General features: G+C 38.4%; 1 long non-coding RNA gene across 1 annotated transcript; it reads left to right on the top strand.

The window, feature by feature from the left end:
- The first annotated feature begins 361 nt into the window (after positions 1–361).
- On the top strand, positions 362–10,893 carry LOC107299556. The gene is made up of 3 exons (XR_001549187.1): positions 362–410; positions 7,848–7,981; positions 10,851–10,893. It is a non-coding gene; the product is annotated as an uncharacterized LOC107299556 (long non-coding RNA).
- Positions 10,894–20,602: the final 9,709 nt, after the last annotated feature.

Genomic DNA, 20,602 nt, shown 5'->3' with positions numbered 1-20,602 from the left:
ATTTATAATTCTGTTGCCGTTGATGGTATGGTATGAATTATTTCACATAACCCCAAAAGCAAGATTTGTATTTTTAGGCAGTTGTATAGTCTCTTATTATACTAAAAAAACTGATATTGGTAAGGTTAGTAAGAGGCTAACACTAGCTCTGCAAAATAATCAAAAATGTTTGTCGCAATTTTTGTTTCTAATTTGGGAGGGAGAGGGAGGGAGGAAAAAAAAATATGATTGTGTAAATCCAGAACATTGATTTAAACCACGGTTCAGCTGACTATTAGTTGTGCAAATCCAGCTAATGCTTTAATGTGGCAAGAACAAGGATTTTATCTTTTAACTTTCTGTTCATTTCCAGGCTGCATATAATCTCCCTTCTTCCTGAAACTTCCGCATTATAAATCATAGAAGACAAGGTACATTAATGCGTAAACATCACAGCCACCCCAGCAACAACAAAAGCAACAACACTAACAACAAAACAGGCACAAAAACAAAAAAGGAAACAAACAAACACAGGAGTAGCTCCAATCGCAGGAGAAGAGAAGAGAAGAAAGAATCATGATTTCTTCTCTTCTTCAAGGTTTTGGAAGTGCATCCAAAATAACATTCCTCCTTCTGGTCATCAACTGTCTTTGAAAAATAAGTCCAACTGAAGAAGTATCAGGTTAAACCAGGGGTAGTCAACCTTGGCTCTTTTATGACTCGTGGACTTCAACTCCCAGAATTCCTGAGCCAGCTAAGCTAAGCTGGCTCAGGAATTCTGGGAATTGAAGTCCACGAGTCATAAAAGAGCCAAGGTTGACTACCCCTGGGTTAAACCATTGTGAACGCCATTGCAACAGACTCAGTCTTCTGAGTAGCCTATCCCAACAGGGGTTAGAGGCTTAAGAAGCAAAATATTTGTCATAATTATGATTCATATGTGCATGTAATGCTGAGATTCCATAAGTAGGATAAAGGTTGGGTTCAAACGGATGACAATGTAAAACAAGACATTCATGTATATTCTTGGCCGGCCTCTGAAAGAAACTAATCCAGGAGAGAAGCAACCTAGAACTAAGGAGAAATTTCTTGACAGTGAGAACAATTAACCAGTGGAACGACTTGCCTCCAGAATTTGTGGGTGCTCCATCACTGGAGGGCTTTTAAGAAGAGACTGGACAGCCATATTAAGTCTCAAAACCCTAGACTCCATCACAAGGACTGCCCAGATTTTTTTTTTTATTTCTTTGGAAGACATTCCAGGAACACATTTTTATCTCCTCTAATGGAGTGAGAACTGGATCTTAAAATGCAAGATATTTAATTTGCCGGGATGTCATTGATTGGCCCTTGCTCCTGGCACGGAGTGGAGTCCAACTTTTACGTGATCGCTCTTTGTTTGAGCAAAGGATTCATACAATTTTTCTGTGCACAGGATAGACAAGACATAAGAACAGGAAGGACGTTCTGTCATCTGTTTACTGTATCGGGGATTTGACATTTTAACACCATCCTGAATGACCGGAATCCTGCACAGTTTTGTTGATGGTTCATCTTTTCCAACTTCACTTGTAGAGAAAGAGAAGGGGTCATATAACTGCTTTCCAATGATATTTTTGCTACAGTTTTCAGCAATCAAACCCTAATAGGATTCAGCGCAGCAATTCAATCTTCCAAGCTGCTGTTCCCTAGTCCTTGTTGAGAATCATGGGAGTTGAAGTCCACACCTCCAGACAGTGTCAGCACTGGGCAGCCCGCTCTAGGCCATTCTTCAACAACTCTTAGTTGAGCCTCTGAAAGATCAGTACGCATGTCTAGTATTAGTGATTCTGTTCTTCTGTCTGATCGATGGATCAATTGATCACGTGCCTGGCTGAGGAATTCTGGGAGTTGAAGTCCACAAGTCATAAAAGGGCCAAGTTTGAAGACCCCTGCCCTATACCATTCAAGATAAATGGTTATCCAGTCTCTTTTTGAAAGCTTCCAATGATGGCGCACCCACAACGTCTGAGGGCAAGCTATTCCATTGATTGATTGCTCTCAACCATTGACCTATGGCCAGAACTGAAGCCCAGATTCCTGAAGCTAAGTGAGACAGTTGTTCAGTGAATTTTGCCCCGTTTTATGACTTTCTTGCTTGTTAAGTTTCTAGTTGTTAAGTGAGTCACTGCCGTTCTTAAGTTGGTAACACGGTTGTAAAGTGAACCTGGCTTTCCCATTGACTTTGCTTATCAGAAGGTTACAAATGGGGATGACTTGACCCCAGGACACTGCAATAAATGCATACCAGTTGCCAGGTGTCCACATTTTGATCATGTGACCATGGGGGAGGCTGCAATGGCCGTCATTGTAACAAACGATCATAAGTTCAGTGTTGCTGTAACTTTGAATGGTCACTAAACAAATGTTTTGTAAGTCGAGGATCACCTGTATGCCTTCAAGTCAATGTCGACTTCTGGTGACTGTCTGGATTAGTCCCTGTAGTTTTCTTGACAAAATTTTTCAGAAATGGTTTGCCATTGCCTCCTTCCTTGGGCTGTGAGAAAATGACTGGCCCAAGGTCACCCAGCTGGCCGTTCCTAAAGCAGGACGAGAGCTCATGGTCTCCTACTTTCCAGCCTTGTGTATTGACCAGCACACTACACTGGTTTTCTAACGTGCGGTTCCAAGTCATGTAAAAAGGAGGTGGGATTTTAATCACACACTCATGACCACCATCTTGACTTTTCTGACCTCCCCAGGGAAGCCTTTGCATGTATAGGTGCCTCTGTTTGTACGAAAGAGAGAAAGAAAAACGCTACGGCAAGTCTTGACCATCCAGAGGTAAAAACACTGAGATTTCCCTCCTCGCAGAAGAGGTAAAAAAGAAGAGAGGACTTATGGAAGATTATGGAGCATAACTTGCCTGGTTTTATCTATTTCATTTCCACTTGGAAGGGTAAACAGCCCCAGCTGAGGACATAGGAATCTCAGATAGCAGCCTCTCTGTCTCTCTCTCCTCTCTTCTCTCTCTTGAATTATGGAGTACTCGATGCTCTCTGGGCTTGTTGGTTTGCAGACATTTCATTACACAACCAGGTAATATCATCAGTGCCCATCACTTCATCATCAGGGCACTGATCTTACCTGGTTGAGTAATGAAACATCTGCAAACAACAAGCTCAGAAGCACCAAGGACTCTGTCTGTCTGTCTGTCTGACTGTCTGCCTAGCTCTCGCTCTCTCTCTCTCTCTCTCTCTCTCTCTCTCTCTCTCTCTCTCTCTTTTCTATCTCCCCCCTTTTATCTATCTATCTATCTATCTATCTATCTATCTATCTATCTATCTATCTATCTATCTATCTATCTATCTATCTATCTATCCCTCCCTCCCTCCCTCCCTCCCTCCATGATCTATCTATCTATCCCTCCATTATCTATCTATCTATCTATCTATCTATCTATCTATCTATCTATCTATCTATCTATCTATCTATCTATCTATCTATCCATTCATCCATATTTCCTTCTTTTCAAGGCATTGCTTACTTTTATAATGTTTCTTCTCTTCTATTCGTTTTTTTTTTTTAAAAAAAAACTATCTGCCTTTGTGCCTTCAGGGGCAGTGAAAGAAGACTGCCGATTCTAGATTGCTTTCAGAGTTTAGTTTGCTGATGATGGATTACCATGTCAATTTAAACGGCATAGGATTAATTTGTTTCAATGATTTCTCTTTAGGCTGAATGCCAGGCCTTTTTTTTTTCCCCCTTCTTCTCTGTGCTTTCTATCTCTCTCCTAGCTCTTCAGAATAAGAATAAGAATGAAAGGGGAAAAAAAAAAACCCTCTCCTCATCACCAAACTGCTTTTGATATCTCCTTTTTGAAAAGACCATAATAAGAAAAGACAAGTTCGGTGTAAAGTTGCAATGCAGGCTCAAATCGGAGTGTTTTTTTTAAAATCTCATTTGCAAAGGCCGAAGTCTGCTGTCAGTCACATTAAAATGAAATTGGATCTAACATTTATTCAATAAATACTTCTCTTGTAGGTAATCCAGCACCAAGAGCTTTTGACACATAAGGACTTAATTTGTCTTGGATAAGAAGTTATTAATATGGCACATTTAAACTTGCCACCTACAATAAGGTCATTGAGATCTTTACATGATTTGGAGAATGGATTTGAGGGTGCTTGAAGGAAATCTGAAGCAAAGTCTGAGATGGCCATTCAGGGAGAGGAAGCAGGGTGGGAAAACAGCCATTCATCCGATGGAAACGTGTTTTTCCACCCCCTGGGCTAAAAACTTGGACTTTAAAGCCTTATCTTAGCTGAAATTCTTTAGACAAACCCTGGCTTGACACCTCAGTTTTCTTTCCCACAAAGTGGGAAGAATTATTATAATTCGAATCATAAACACTATAACATTTAAACATTACACATTTAAATATTATATAACGATGTTGAGTGCAGAGAAGAGCAACTAAGGTGGATTAAGGGCCTGGAGACTAAAACATAGGAAGAACAGTTGCAGGATTTGGGTCTGGCTAGTTTTGAGAAAAGAAGGACTAGGGTGGACATGACAGCAGTGTTCCAATATTTGAAGGGCTGCCACAAAAAAAGTGAGGGTCAAGCTATGCATCCAGAAATCATGGGCGCTCCATCACTGGAGATTTTTAAGAAGAGGCTACAGTCTGAGACTCCTATCCTATCCATCCTGTCCTATTCTATTCTATTCTATTCTATTCTATTCTATTCTATTCTATTCTATTCTATTCTATTCTATTCTATTCTATTCTTCTCCAAAGCACCAGAAGGCAAGACAAGAAGCAATGGATGGAAACTAATCAAGGAGAGAAGTAACCTAGAACTAAGGAACAGTGAGGACATTCAACCAGTGGGACAGCTGGCCTTCAGAGGTTTTGGGTGCGCCATCACTGGAGGCTCCTAAGAAGAGACTAGACAACCACTTGTCTGAAACGATATAAACTCTCCTGCTTTAGGAGTGGGTTGGACTAGAAGACCTCCACGGTCCCTTCCAGCTCTATTCTGTATATAAGAAATATGTAATTTTGTTTCGTTTTTAGGGGGGGGCCTGCCACCTTCCCTTCCCTTGTCCCGTATCCATGTTTAATGGTTATAAAATGTAGTGGGCAAATCCCCCAGCATACATTGTTCCCATTCAAGTCACTGCCATGTACTCACACATTCATATGGCAACGAAACCAGCCACTTAGAAATCAAGCTAAAGACCACCGTGTAGGGTTGGGTGCTTTTGTGTAGTCTGCAAAACTCTGTAGGCAGGAACGTGACGGAGGGGTGGTTTTAAAAGTTCAGGATTCATTTTGGGATTGCATTTGAAAAAAAAAGCCCATTCCTATAAGGGTGAACAAAAGTATACATGGGCAATTAGTTTTGTTCATTCATGAGCCACCCACACATCAGGAAGGAGACCTTTCGGGTCATACAAAGATGAGAACTCACTAGAATAAAACTAGTTTGGAAGTAGCAGAAAAGATGCTCAAACAGGAAAGAGAAATGCTCTCTAAAACCCTTAATATTCATGCTCATGTGCTGTTCCCCACAGCCCTGTAAGATTAGCTAGTGTCTCGGGGGCTACTGTACGTTGGACAGAGGGGTTGAAGAACCATAGACCCGCTTCGAAGATAAATTCCTGAATTCGTACTAGAGGTCAGACGTGAAAAATACCTTCTTACTTCACCCTTCCATCTCACGCACAGTTGGAAGGCGGCCCCACTGAGCTCAGTCAAGCTTAGTTCTTTGTAACTGCCTTCAGCAACAACACACTTCACCTGATTACTGAATTAACCTATTTTGGGTGTGTGTGTGATACATTGAACCGTAAACAAACCCAAAAGGCTGCATTTGATCAATGTCTAGGCTAATAAAGCTTGTAGATATATCTGTTAGGTTTGACATTGTCCGGTTAAGGGCGTTTTGTGAACAGGGCCATTAAAAGTATTGAAAGATGCAATATTACCGTAGGACAAAAGTAGCATTGAATTCATTTAATGAAGGAAGGAAGGAAGGAAGGAAGGAAGGAAGGAAGGAAGGAAGGAAGGAAGGAAGGAAGGAAGATATAAAAATATGGTGATGAAATTAAGAATGGTTGAAGTTACTTTTTCTTCAAAAGCATTTCTAAATGTACAGGATCTTTTTAGAGATTTTTTTGCAGTACAGAACAGTAATCTGGGATGGTTATTGAATAGCTGGTCTCCATTTATTAGGCAGGCCACTCAAAATTGATTCTCTTTTATCTTCTTCAACTTTTGAGTGCTTCCTTTGAAAATTCACTTGCATATAACCAATATTTATCCTTAAAATTGTTGATTTGTGTTTTTGTATGTGAAATGGATATGGATTATTCTTCCCCTTGGATGGACCAGAGATTGTTAATTACCTGACCTCTAATAGAATGGTGGGTCCAAAGGTAAAATATTAATTCGAGACTCCTCTTTTTTCCTTTTTTGCCTATGCATTTTTTTCCTTCTTTTTTCTCCATTGAAAGTCAATAGACCAATAAGCATTTTCCTTTTCAACTGATTTCTTGTTCTGCTTTGAGTACAAGGATGAGCTAATTTTACATATGTTATACTACTGAAAGCTATTGCTGATATGACCTTTGACTGGGTGAAATGAATACATCATAGGGCTACAATTTTTGAACCAAGGTACTTCCAAGTGGGCTAATGTACAGAATGTATCCAGAATTTGGGACCCATGACTGCTCCATAACTCTGGGGAAGTTGTGGCTGCTGCTGTGCTGCTGCCATAGTCATGTGTGCTTCATTTTCAGCATTTCATGACAGTTTCCCAGCCAATCTTGCAATCCCTTCCTCTGTCTCTCATACAGTAGCAGACACTTATCTGCCTCCTGGAAATGGAATGGAATGGAATGGAGGAAGGAAGGAAGGAAGGAAGGAAGGAAGGAAGGAAGGAAGGAAGGAAGGAAAATTACTGATGTTCCTGGCCAGCCAATAGGAAATTGGAAGTTGCTGCTTTTTTGCCCACCCATTGTCATTCCGATCCTCTGTTTAGATAAAGATGTACCTCTGAAATGTTGACTCAGTGGCTCATGGGTTGTGTAGTTATTTCTAAATGGCAAAACACATTTTGGAAGAGTCCCATTCCAATTTAGGGTATATTTTCCCATTGCTTCCTCCTTAAAACTTAGATTACAGTATATGGTTAGGCATCAATGTTCTTCCCTTCTGTGAGTGTATTGTTTCTTACACCAGCCCTTGCAACATGTTGAAATCTGCCATTTTAATATTGTAATTTCTCAGTAACTTTCTTCCATGCAAAACAAACACCTGCATTTGTATTTTATTATCCGATAGGCTGAGAACTGGCTTTGGATTTATCTTGTTGATGTTTTGAATTGGTGTTGTGGTTGGAGGGATCAACGTGGGATGTATTCCCTGATGCTTGAAGTCTCCTTTCACCTGAGACACCTATATAATTATACACCAGTCCAAAATATCCTGTTTCTAGGAAAGATGTTTGAAAAGGTGATGGCCTCACAGCTCCATATCCATCTGACTGATACTGGTTTTCTTGATCCGTTTCAATTAAGATTTGGGGTATTGTACAGAAAATGCCTTGAACAGTTAGAAATGGAGCTTAGAAATGAACGGATGGGGAAATGTGCTCCTACTGCTACTTCTCCTAGAGTTTTTGGCACCTTCCTGTTCCTTTGTCCTTAGTAACTTTCTAATCTGTCTAGCAGGATTGGACCTTGTACACTCTGTTTACAGACGTTCTGGACCTTCTTGCCAGAGAATTTTCCTGCAAGTCTGACGTTTGTTCATTCCTTCTCAATTTAATGTATTGAGACAAAAGGGATGCTACTGAAGCTCGGTCTTTTTATTGTAGGGATCCCTCAAGGAGGTTTTGATGGAAGTAGTCAGCGACCAACACACCTACCTTCTGGAAGCAGGACAAAGAAGGACAGCTGAGAAACTTCTCATGATGATGGTGGAACATTGGCCATCTCCATAAAGAAAAAGGTATGGCTTGCAATTGCTTCCATGAATCAGGGCTAAATGTCACATAGGATTAGGCAAGGGACATATGATTTCCACATATCCATTCCATTGACCCCACACACAATGAGTTGCCTGCTACTCATGACTACCTGGGTGGTCCTTAAAGGACATTGCCATGTGGCATATAAAATAGACCTTTGAACTTTCCCATCTCCTTCTTTCTTGTGCACCTGTGAATGTCATTACTAGAGCATGAAATGCCACATGCGTTCCAAACAGAAATACCTAAGAAATGCAAAAAATACAAAAACAACCTCATCACTTGTGCAATTAAGAACATGGTGAACACATTCCTATATCTGCGATTTATGGAATGGAGATACTGGAAAGAAAAAAATAATAATGGTGGGGAGAATGAAGACATCTCTGCATCTATTAATAATAGCTGATTGAGATATTATACTTCTTTCAATTTCTGGATGGAGGTAAGCAGCAAAAAATATGATTATGCATGCACAGCTATAAGAATTGAACATAAAATTATTATTACTATATTTATTAAATTTGTATGCTGCCCATCTCACTTTCAAGCGATTCTGGGTGACTTAAAAAGGTTGATGCTGCTTCACTTTCTCCCCATTATGTATTTTTTCCTTGTCTATGTTTGAATGACCATTAGAATAACAGAACAGAATAACAGAGTTAGAAGGGATCTTGGAGGTCATCTAGTCCAACCCCCTGCTCAGGCAGGAAACCCAGTTCCATTCCAAACAAGTGGCTGTCCAGTCTCTTCTTAAAAACCCTCCAGTGATGGAGCACCCACAACTTCTGGAGACAAAGCTGTTCCACTGATTAATTGTTCTCACTGTCAAGAAGTTTTTCCTTAGTTCTCTAAGATCTGCAACCAATTGAAATTAGCATTAAGCACTAGGGAGTCTGTGAATCTCCTGAAGTCCACATTGGATTTACAATATGGTTAGTCAACCGATTCCATGAATCGTGATGATTCAGTAAAAAGGATCTGTGCTAAGAGTTCATCAAATCAGTGAATGATTCAAAGATTCAAAGATGCCGAGTCTCATGCATTAAAACCGATTTGAGAATTTGATTCCAAAGGATAACATCATATTTCTGTTCTGCTAGACAAGTACTTCACCGACTCATGACTGTATTAAAATTCCAAGCCATCCTTTGGCACCATACACAACACACACACACACACACACCCATTTTGCACCCATCTCCTTTGCCTGCTGCAAGCGATCCAAGAGTTAATCCATCTTTAAATATTACATAGAACTAATTTGACAGAGCAATATTTGTTCATGCTTTGGTAGCTAATATGTGATAGGGGACAGAGAGGGTCCCAGGAGAAATATCATGGTCCTTGGGTCTCAAACGGCATTTGACTGATGTGTGTTAAAAAACGGATCAAGCTACAATTGAGCCCCAAATTTCTGTTGCTACATTTTATGACCATTTTTTTTGCCACAGTGGTTTCATGGTGGAGAGGATGAGCATTACATGGCAGGGTCTGCTGAGCAAGACAGTTATTTTCTAAAGAGAGATTTCAGATCAAGCACTGCTGGCTTTCTTAAACTCATACCGCTTAGTCCAGCCCAACTTTTCCTATCACTCTTTGGCGCCTTCTAAATGTGCTAAACTACATATACTATCAGCCCAAGCCAGTGTATTGACTGGATCAGAATGATGGGAGAGACAGTCCATCACATCTGAAGATTGCTAGTTTAGAGCAAGTTGACTAAACTGGGTGGGTTGCATCAGATCACTCCTAAAAAAAGCACAACATTTCTCAACGTGCTTCATTAGGGTAACACAAAGAAAAGCATTTATCGCTCCACGGCTACTTAATATGGGTAAGTTGGGTATGGCAAGGGATAGAATCCCAAGCATTCGGGGTGGCAGATTAGAGAAGGGCTGCCCTTTCAGAAAAAGTAATATTTTCCTTTCCAGGTTGGGTTAAAGAGAGTTATCCATGAGTGACAAAAGACTAAATGGACAGGGAGGATTAAAAAAAAAACCTCTGCCCCCACCTTAAGGAAGTTCCCTCTTCCATCTTGTCTCCTTGTGGAATCTGAAATGAAGGCATCTCCCAGTCTCTGGCAACACTCAGAGTGTTTAGATGAAGGGCTGAGATGGAGACACCTATTGAAATGTGTCTGAAGAAGATTAATAGGACTTGTCAGGGATGGGAAAGCTCTGGCTTTGCGGTAAATTTCTACCCAGAGAAGATGAATTACTGATGAATGCCGAGTTATCAACCCCATCACAATCATTCGACACTAAATCAAATTGAGCGGTTATCTGCAATCAGAATTCCTCCTCCACCTCCTCTTTTTTTTTTTTAAAAAAAGGTAATGTGCATGTTTTGGCTTTAGTCTTTTTAAATCTATACAAACATGGCATGCAACCATGCTTTCTCTGCCTTAAGCATGAGTAAAAGGGGACTGCTTTTAAACTGAGGACAGAATCATTCTTTCCCATGGCTTATTTTAAGCAGCAAAGGGATGGAAGCTAATCAAGGGGAAAACAAAACAAAACAAAACAATGTAGAAATAGGGAGAAATTTCCTGACAATGAGGACAATTAACCAGTGGAACTGGCTTGCCTTTAGAAGCTGTGAAACCTCCAACACTGGAGGTTTTTAAGAAGAGATTGGACAGCCATTTGTCTGAAATGGTATAGGGTGTCCTGCCTGAGCTGGGGGTTGGACTAGAAGACCTCCAAGGTCCCTTCCAACTCTGTTATCCTGTTATTCTGAAAGAGAGTCTCTGGGAGTTGACGCGCCATGGGCAAAACCATATTTGCCTCACTCCACAATGGTGAAAAATCTCTGCACATGTTCTGATGGCCTTTCCTTCCTTTTCAGAGAACTACGGTAGCTAAGAAAATGTTCTTTGGGAAAAGAATAAAAATTCCCCAACACCAACCAGCCCAAATGTGTTTCAGAAGACTATTTGTGGGAATGCAAGCTCATACATTGACTTGTCCATCAGCGCAGTAGATATCAAAAGGTATATAATTTCCAAGTCTGAAGGTTCTATTTAATTGACCTTGCCATTCATTCTTAATATGGCTAAACTCTGTTAACTTGTCTAAATGTCTTCTTAAAATACCTAAGCAAGTGACAATTAACCGGAAGAAAGAGTCACTTTCTCTGTCTTGTCTCTGTTGCCAATTAATTTAAATCTAGATCAGGAGTGGGCAAACTGTACTCATGAGATGCTTTTGACTTCTTTAGATACTTTGTTGAACTTTTGGAATTTCCTTTGCCTTGCTGAAAGGAATTACAAAATGAATCTGCAGAATAGACGAGATGATCAGATCTGACCTCATCTGAACACATTGATTCACAACCCTTTGTGGATGCCTATGTTTAAAAAGGCTATTGAAATCAGCAGATCTAACTCAGCAAGTCAACTCAATCGGTGAATGTCTATGATTCAAATGGGCAATTCCATCAAATGGCCTTAAAAATAAACCTTCAGATGAAAGCCATTGCGTAACGCTAGGGCTGGTTATTTGAAAAGAATAATAAGGTTATAAGCAAAAAAATTGACAAAGGAGAATGATCCACGATGGCATACATTTAAGAATTAGGAGTTAATTTTGCATGATATTAGCTTCAGAAACATTGTGGAATTTCTGATCCTCTATTTCAACTTTTAACATGCAGAAGAGAGAAAAAGAATGATCTAGCATGGCACTGTAGTCTAGATGTTGGACTAGAACTGGGGAAACCCATCCTCAGTCTTGAAAGTTCATTGAGTGACTTTGAGAAAGAGTCTCTATCTATCTATCTATCTATCTATCTATCTATCTATCTATCTATCTATCTATCTATCTATCTATCTCTATCTCTATCTCTATCTCTATCTCTCTATCTTTCATCTCTCACTTTTCTCCCTGATTGAAGGACTGGAGAAGTTGTGCCACTTTCATCCAGAAATAAAGAATCTTTGGCACACACAGCCATGTATAAATGCTGGCCAACCAACTTTGATCAAGCGAGTCAACCAGCATCAACATTTCCATTCAAGGCCTCAAAGCAGAATTCTTTGCTTGTAGTGCTTTGAATTTGCCTGTGGTGGATTCAAATTAGGCTTAATTGCAAGTGAGGCTGAGGCTGTATAATAGTGGAGATAGTTTATTTAATTTCTTTTTAATAATAAAATAATCCATGTCGTTGACTTTATGTACTTTTAAGCATTCACATTTTTTGCCCGTTGGTTTTGAAAGTGTCCCCAAATAGATAAAGTTTGGCAGGTTGCCAGGCAGAGGCAACTACAGTGGAAGGCAAGGAGGGGACAATGACAAAAGCTGCAATCCAACGTTGCATCACAAACGCTGCACCTTTGGGTATGTGGCGTGACATTACACCTATGCAAAAAGGTTTGAAATTTGTGTTGCAACAGCACATTTGTCATTTTATTAAAGTGTTTCTTTGTTATTTACCTGTGTTTTGCTTATTTTAGTACTTATGTTGCAATTGTCATTTGTTTCCCATCTCAACACGGCATGTTTTCAGCACTTACGGTTAAGGGGACCGCGAAGGCTGCAGAATGTGAGTTTAGAAACTACACACTGTCCTGTGGCTGCAGTTTTCCAGCTCTTGTGGTAGAACCTTGGACAGTCCATAGCTTAACTAGATAAATTGGATGGCCTACTTGAATAGAGGCCAATTTCTTATGCCCACAACATTATCCTTCAGATATCCTGGTTTGTTTTTTTTTTCAGATGTTTGGATTAGATACAGTCCTTTCCCATTGTTTGCTATGACTGTAAGTTGAAATCTACAGCATCTGGAAGACACCAAGTGGCCTATCCTTGACTACTTCTAAACTTTCTTTAAAATGCTAAATTGGTGAATGTATTCATATTGAATCAAGATGTTGGGATCCAATGTTCAAAACAAACAACTAAATGCTTCAGGGACCAGGTCGAGCGAATGCACTGGAAATTGGCTAGCATTTCTCTAGACATCTGGCTGGTTTAATGCACCTAATAGCTTGACATTTGGCCCCGAATCTCTTCAGCTAAATGTATCCATCTGTACCTGGTTTGTTTTTCTTTGTTTATGGATGATCCTTCCAAACTATACCACATACCTATAGTCAGAAGTCAATCCTTACCATTTTTGTGTGAGGGAATGAACATGCTGATAAGATTTTGTGTCCCCTTAAAAGGGGACCCCAAATAATTTTATTTTATAAAATTTATAGGCTGCCCATCTTGCCTCAAAGAATTGTCCCTTGATAGGACCAAGGAATATATCTGGAACAGGAATAACAATGCTTCGTTCAGAATGTTGTCCTCCAAGCTGCAGCCAAAGTCTAATTCAGAAGCACAACCTCAGAGAATTATGAATCGTGAGACACAATCCATAAACTCCATTTGGCTGGCATAATGCATCAGTCTGCATTTATCAGGGCCATGAGTAGATGTACATGCTCTAGTGCTCCTCAATAAGAAAAAGCTGGGATCTTCTTTGTCCTTTCCTGTCCCAAGGAATCTCCCCCCCATATATTTGTCAGACACTGATGGGCCTTGCCTGGATTTAATCAGAGTCTGAAGGTAGGGGAGGAAAGGTGTATTACTAAAGAATGAAAATAATTTCAGAAGCAATCAATGGATCAGATGATTGATTCAGTGTGCCAATCAGCTACAATGCAAAACAGATTTCTTCTAATGAGGACTATTGAGATACAAACCTAGGCAGCTGTGTAGAACCACCAGTTGAAAATGTCGGAACAATATGATTAACTCAGAATGGAAGTGGAATAATGGAATAGTATTTCTCTCTTTCACCCTCCCCAACCAGAATTCACAGCAGAATTCACTGGCATGAAATTATGTTTTATCATTTAGCGTGTGAGGGAAGTCATCAAAGAGTAGCTTATTCAATAAATCCTGGTTGAGTAAAAGTAGGCCTTAGTATGATATGCAAACCCAACCATTTTATATGTTTTGCAGTATATCAGGTTAGATTTATAGAACAAGAGCCAATATCTCTAAAATCTGCTATTTATAGGCCGGCATTCATTTATTTTCTGTGTACTTCCTCCCTCTCCAGATGCAACTTCAGTTCTCCAGGTATCATTGGACTCCTTATTCCAGCATCATAAATCACCTCAGCTCTGGATCGTAGTCTTTGCGGTCCAAAGAGCACCTGTGATTCACTGGTGTGAGAAAGATTCAAAGTATGTCACATGGTTTGCAAGGTTAGATATTCCTCTGGGTTGTCTCCAGGTATAAGGAGACACTTTTTTATTGTTCTTGTTGAGTTCATCAAGGATGGACATCGGGATGGAATTAGGAAATGTGAAAAACCAGGCTGTAGAATTTTATTAATAATAATAATAATAATAATAATAATAATAATAATAATAATAATAATAATAATAATAATAATAATAATAATAATAATAATAATAATAATAATAATAATAATAATAATAATAATAATAATAATAATAATAATAAAGTTGGAAGGGACTTTGGAAGTCATCTAGTCCAACTCCTTGCTCAGGCAGGAAACCCTATACCATTTCAGACAAATGGCTGTCCAGTCTCTTCTTAAAAACCTCCAGTGTTGGAGCATTCACAGCTTCTGGAGACACTTTTTTATTGTTCTTGTTGAGTTCATCAAGGTGAGACATCAGGATGGAATTAGGAAATGTGAAAAACCAGGCTGTAGGATTTTAGACAGTGATGTCACATAAAATTCCATCAGTAATAATTCTGTCATAATTGAAGAAACTTCTTGGATGAGAAGCAAGAACCTTTTCAAAGAAAAAAACCCAAGAAGTCCAGCTGCCTTTTGGAAAAAGCACCTTTGGGACAACCACGACTTGGGCGATTGAGAATCTCCATAGACAATTCCATCACAATTTGAGAATAAGATAAGCCCAATAACATTACTGAGAGTGATTAAAAAGAAATTCTCAAGCATTCCGAGAAGAGGATTGAAAAACAGAAGCTGTTTTTTCAAGAAAAGAACACTTAAGAAAATCACAAGGCAGATCTTGGTAAACATTGATTGAATTCTATGGGTCTATCACTTCTGCCTTAGCCCCGAATATATCAATGTATTGAAAACTATTTCCTTCAATATACAATGCAAGTTTCCATTCTGACCTTAAAGTAGGACATCCGGAGTCCTATTCAGGATCGCATTTCTAAGTATGAAAGTAAAATCTTGACTTTATGATTTTATTCCCCCAGTTTGGAGACCTGAGCTGTCCAGCTTCGGATTGCCTGAAGAATTATAATCATCTTCAGCCAAAGTACAGTAGGTTGTGTTCAAATCTCTATTAACAAGGGTAGTGAAGACGTGATGGCGGTCTTCATTCCAAAATCAAGGTCCTGAGATTTTAAAAGGGTTTATTTATTTATTAAATGTCTTTGTTTATGAAAACATATAGGTGTTTTTTTTTTGCCAGAGTGTAAGAACTGTTGCTATATGAATAGCTTAGCTCAGCCCACGGTTTCAAATGCATACAAACCTTTGAGACAGCTCTGACATAAGGAACCACAATCATACATATTGCCAACCCCCTGTTACTACAATGAGGGATCACAAAGTGTATGAAGACATAACCGGGGACCCATATTGCTTAAGATCTTCCAAATCAAAACTAATGTTTTATTCATTTATTCCATTTCTCTCATGCCTCTCTTCCAGAAGCAAAACATGATGCATGTTGTATTCCTTTCTCTTCTTTTAAGCTGAGAATGATAAATAAAACGTGTGAACAAAGTTGGGTTGAAAGATAGCGAGATGCCTCCAGACATTCAGCGGGCTTCCTTGGTGAGGGGATGGAATCCCCAACTCCCATGGGTAGGAGCGTGCATCTATCTTGAAGCAGTTTTATATATGAAAGGAAAGCTGCGTTCACATTATGCGCATTGCTTATAATATAACTCACTTTCTTGTCCATCATCCAGTTTCAGCAGATTAGCATAAGATGCTCCAAGAAAGGCTCAACAACGACTCTTTGCATTTCAGGTGAAAATGCACATGACCCTCTCATGTTTCCTTTTATCAGCCAGATCTTAGATGGTCTTATTTTATCAACGGAGTTGATAAAAGCTATCATACTATTCACACCGTGGATCCCTGCTAGGATAACTGGTGATGTCCAAAACTTACTGAAGGTTTTTCTGGGATTCACTTCGTCAAAGACCTGTTAGTTGCTTATTTTGCAGCCTTTTAATTGACTGAACATGCTGAAATAAAATTGCACATTTCTAAAATGTTTGTGTGAGATGTCTTTTATGGGATTTTGATGACCATTTTAAAAGAGCAATCCTATATGTGTATATCTACTAAAAAAAATCTAATTGCTTTCAGTAAGTGCCTAGTGGATAGAAAGGAAAAGAACTATACACTGTATGTATGGTGTACATAAATATAAATGGTGATAATTTATAAAGATTATTAAGTGCAAGTAGAAAATACGTATTATTTCAAAAGCAAGGAAGATAAAGCAGTAATGGTTAAATTGGTTGTTCTATTCAAGGAGGAGAATATATGTTTTTAATTTGGATATCACTTCTGGATTTTGTGCTTGGGATGAAAAAAAAATGAAACCTTGACTTGGGTTTTGCCGGTTAGATAGATTTGTTGTTATAGAAACGGCTAGTTATATACTAATGTGTAAAAGTAAAAAAGTTGAGGTTGTAATGTTATCTTGTACGGTGCTAAAAAGAATCAGAAATAAACACCTTTTTCTTTCTTCCCTTGTACCTTATATTTCCTTTCTCCCTTTCTTTTGTCTTCCCTTAATTTCCTATTTTTATTTTTCTTTGTATTTTACACATTGATTAAACAATAAAAGTTTTATATGTATATAAAAGTAAAGAAACACACTGAGAAAAAAAAAACTTTCAAAGGAAGTTGGATTACAGGGAATTCTCGGCTTGTGACCACATGTCCATTCCTAAGGAAGGCAGGTGTTAAATGAGTTATGCTGGTTTTATGATTATTATTTTTTGAGGTGGTTGTTATTGAATCCCTGCTGTTAAATGAATTTTACAATTGTTAAGGGATTCTGGCTTTTCCATTGACTTTGTTGGAAGCTAGGTACTAAATCTGCTGATGATCTTAACTGGGGCTTATTTTTTGGGGGGGTGAGGCTTATATTATGTCCTGAAAAAATCATGCTAGGGCTTATTTTCCAGTTGGGTCTTAGTTTTAGGGAAACATGGTACATGCTGGTTGCCCAGTGCCCAAATTTTTTTTTTCCAATTTTTTTTTAATTATTTTCCATCATAACAAAACAATCAAAAGCATAATAAACACAATAACAAGTAAATACCCCCCCTCCCCCCCCAGACTTCCCAAACCTAATCCCAGGATAATATTCATATATGAGTAAACAAATACTAATATCCCTAACTCCACAAAATATCTTAATCTACAAAAAGGATAGAAAGAATAAACAAAATAAAAGAAAATCTAAAAACCTAAGTTATATTCTACCACTCTATGCTTCCTTTGAATATAAACAATCCATCTTCTCCATATTGATAAAAATTGTTCATTTGAATGATTCTTCAAATAAGCCGAGATGTTTGCCATTTCAGCAAGATACGAAACTTTCAATCTCCAGTCTTCCATTGTTGGCAGAATTGGGCTCTTCCAATTTTGGGCTATCAACAAACGAGCAGCAGTTAAACAATAAAGCATCAAATTAGTTTCTTTTGCATTTACATCTTGCACAATACCTAAAAGAAACAACTGTGGAAGAAAAATAATCCTTTTTTAAAAAATTTGCTGTAGGTTCCAGTGCCCAAATTTTGATCACAGGATCCTGAGAACGCTGCAACAGTTGTAAGTATGAGGACCAGTTTTAAGACACCTTTTTCAGTGCCCTTGTAACCTCAAATGGTTACTGAATGAAAGGCTGTAATTTGGGGATGACCTGTATATTCAAATAATACATTGCTGTTACAGTATGAATTACTTTGTTTCTCCAATCCTCCTCCTGTCTTCTGAACGTTGATTGAAGAAATGCACAATCTATTTACAAATCTCAGTTTGCTAGTCTTTTATCTCAGCTAGTTTTGTCTAGGGGTCAGCCAATCCTGTCTCCCTGCCCCCCCCTTCACCAGATACTTATTTGCAGTTTACATTTTTAAGACACCATCTTTAAATCAACACATGTGCACCCTTAAATTATATGTAATAGGCCTTAGTCAGAGGCTCTGAGTTAAAGCAGTATGTAATAAAAACATGCATACACACAAACACACACTTAAGCAAAACATCCAGGAAAAAAAACACCAGATTGTGCATTTTCTGATCTGTTTCACCCATTCACAGCTGAGTTGCCAACGAGAATCTAAGGTTTGTTCAAAGCTCAACAAATCATGGGTGCTCGCCAGAACAAGTTTTCCTTTGTTATGAAGGATATAAGCATTATTTGCTATAGCTTTTTTTTTTAATATATACATTTTAAATTAGGGTTGTGAAAGCAAAGCTTCATCTTTAATTCATCACTCTCAGCTGAAAGAAATCAGCCATGTCTCGCACGCAGCCCCTCGTATGGTGCTGACTTCATCAAGTATGGTCTGAAATTAATTAGCCTCATTCATTCCAACTGGAGGTTAAAAAAAAAGAGAAAGAGAGAAAGAGAGAAAGAAGAAGAAGATCACGAAGAAAGGAGCCGTGTTTTTAAAAGATGATCATTGAAAACTTCAAACGATATTTCTCCAAATATTCTGGGTTCCTTCTCTATTTTAAAACTCTCTAGGTTGAATTTTCCAGACCTTTGGACCTGTTCTGTCAAAATTAGCAACAAATCAAACCTTGGGAAGAAGGATATATCTTTATACCCTTTTTCAGAGGCAGTGGACGTATTTGTCAACGTATAAAAATGAGACAAAGAACAACAAAGCCAGGGTGGGTTAAAGACTGGAAAGATTTCTGGGAAGTTAAACATGTGGCAACTGAAACATCTGGAGCTGCAGTGAGAGAGGAATATAAAGAAAGTTGCAAGGAACGCTAACTCAGAGCCCTCTTTATTGCTTTAACGGTCTGGTCTAAAATAACAGAATAATAGAGCTGGAAGGGGCCTTGGAGGTCTTCTAGTCCAGCCCCTTGCTCAAGCAGGAGACCTTGTACCATTTCATACAAGTGGCTGTCCAATCTCTTCTTAAAGGCTGCAGTGATGGGGCACCCACAACTCCTGAAGGCGAGCCTTAAAAAGGGATACTGGAATGGACTGCACTATTTTTGAAAGGTGATGTTTTGGAATGGGTTAAACCATATTATTATTATTATTATTATTATTATTATTATTATTATTATTATTATTATTATTATTATTATTATTATTATTATTATTATTATTATTATTATTATTATTAATCATCATCATCATCGCACAGTCAGCCAGATGTTTAGACTGGATTTGGCATTTTTGTCTATCGAGTCCTTACCAAGGACCTGGAATAGGCAGATGTGGATGTTTGATGGTATTACAGATATCGTCGCAGGATGGAAGCAGTTCCTAGTAAGGCCGCCTTTTGCAATTGACTACTACTACTACTACTACTACTACTACTACTACTACTACTACTACTACTTCTTATTATTATATTATTATTATTATTATTATTATTATTATTATTATTATTATTATTATTATTATTATTATTATTATTATTATTATTATTATTACCATCCCCAAGGTCCGTTCAGATCTATGTTCTAAGTAATGAAATATCTCTCAAACGATGACCCAACTCTGATATTCTGTTAATACTATCCAGGAATCGGAAAAGTAATGTTGACTTGTAAATGCAAGAAAGACAGCTTCTGTATCAATTGAGAGCTGTGAAATAATAATAAAAATATGATGATATTACTAACAGGCCTTAATTTTCTTTTAAATTTATAAAATGGTCTGATTCCTCCACCTTGCTCCATTTTTTGTTTCTTTTTTTTGCCTATTTTATTGATGATTATGATGAGAACAACAAACACCTACAATAATGCTTTTGAAAGAAATCAGTGAGAAAGGGAAACTTGTCTCTGCTATTTTTTTGTTTAATTACCCAGGTATCCTAATTGAATCCCAATTATTAAGTTGCCACTGACTACTTAAACAGCAACTCAAGACTGACAAAAGAAATGTTGCCAGAAGGGTGACAAAGGATAGCTGGAAGAAAACCATTCCAATGACTTAGTATTTGGAGGGCAAGAACCAGCTTGTACAAATATTAGTTAGGAAACACGGCTCTTTTATTCAGTTAGAGGCCTTTTTTTAAAAAAAAAAAAGTTTTTCCGGTTCTGGAAAAGTTTGTTTGCCAGTCAAGTCAAACACCTAATTAATGCTATGAATTGGGATGAGGTGTTTCGTTTTGTTTTGGTTCCTTTTTAAAAACCCGTTAAACCTGCAACCATCCTGACGTTTCAACTGTATTCCGTTCCATGGAATGGGAACTTCTGTTGAAACCTTCTCCAGGGTTCTTTTATAGGGGGAAAAAAGTGCTTCTGGTTGTGAATGTTTTCCTTAAAAATGAAAACGAGGGCTGCCTTAATAGTATGACAGAGTGGACATGCTATTAAATGGGGTGACATGATAGCAGCATCCCAATGTCTCAGAGGCTGCC

This window comes from Protobothrops mucrosquamatus, unplaced genomic scaffold, assembly GCF_001527695.2.
Source record: "Protobothrops mucrosquamatus isolate PMUCROS unplaced genomic scaffold, P.Mucros_1.0 scaffold5103, whole genome shotgun sequence".
Taxonomy (NCBI): Eukaryota; Metazoa; Chordata; class Lepidosauria; order Squamata; family Viperidae; genus Protobothrops; species Protobothrops mucrosquamatus.
Note: the sequence above shows the minus strand (reverse complement) of the source record. Positions and strands in the feature narration are given on the sequence as shown.